Source organism: Octodon degus, unplaced genomic scaffold, assembly GCF_000260255.1.
Source record: "Octodon degus isolate 3935 unplaced genomic scaffold, OctDeg1.0 scaffold00038, whole genome shotgun sequence".
Taxonomy (NCBI): domain Eukaryota; kingdom Metazoa; phylum Chordata; class Mammalia; order Rodentia; family Octodontidae; genus Octodon; species Octodon degus.
In genome coordinates, this window is record NW_004524614.1 from 3,651,932 (window position 1) to 3,653,006 (window position 1,075).

General features: G+C 37.4%; 1 pseudogene; it reads right to left on the reverse strand.

Moving 5' to 3' along the window:
• Window positions 1-406, reverse strand: part of LOC101573433 — a 3,803-nt pseudogene extending 3,397 nt beyond the window's left edge.
• Window positions 407-1,075: the final 669 nt, after the last annotated feature.

Consider the following 1,075-nt stretch of genomic DNA (forward strand, 5'->3'; position numbering starts at 1 on the left):
ATGTAACAAGAATTGTAGCTTTTGTATCTGATAAGGTCAGTCAAATACTCATAAGTGAAATAAACCAGACACACATTTGTAAATATCATATAGTTTCCCTGGTGTATGAACTCAAAAGAAGAGATACAGATAGAAAGGTATAATACAATTCAAAGGAAAGCAAGAACTTGAGGACTAGACAATGAAGAGAGAGCAAAGAGAAGAGCTAGGAAACATGACAGAGGCAAGCCATAGAGTTATATGTACAAGATGGGCAAGGCAATGATCCTGAGAATCTTCAGAAGATTTTTGAATCTAGCAGTTAATTGGAAGGATTCTCACCCTGACTAACTATAAGAACAAGATCTTGTTGCCAATCTCGAGCAAGAAGAGCAAGATCAGACTTGGATGTGTTTGTTTTTGACATCTTTGAAGAAAGCTTCACTTTTTAATTGTATGTTGTCAGAATAATGATCCAGTGTGCCCTGGACATGGACACTGCTGGGAAGAGCACTGGCTGGGCCCCTGGCTTCTCCAATTTACCAAGGCAGGTTATCATTCTAGGCCTACCACACCCTCGTCACAGGCAACCTCGCAACAGCACAACTGGCCTGGCCTCAGGCCCTTCTACTTTGTGGAGGTTTCACTCCCTGTTCACCAGGCTTCAAGGCAGAGTGACACATGGCAGAGAACAACAGTTCGTGGCTGTGGAAAAACAGCAAAAGAACGCAGAATATACAATTGCTTTAAGGACACAGAGACACACTGACCATATGCTGAAGTCTCCAATATTTTCAAAGGATTAAAATAATACAGAGAATACTTTTTTCACCTTAATACAATTATGCTGAAAATCAGCAATGAAAAGATAACCAGAAATTTCTTGTTTGTTTGGAAATTAAGCAATATTTTTCTAAGGACCTATAGATCAAAGGAAAAATCATAATAGAAATTAGAAAATAGTTTAAAATAAATTATAATTTAATATTAAGATTAAATTTTGGAATGCAGCTAAGGCCACAGTTGGAGAAAAGTTTATAGCCTTAAAGGCTTATATTAGAAAGCATCAAGGCTAAGCATCAATGAAATTGACTAT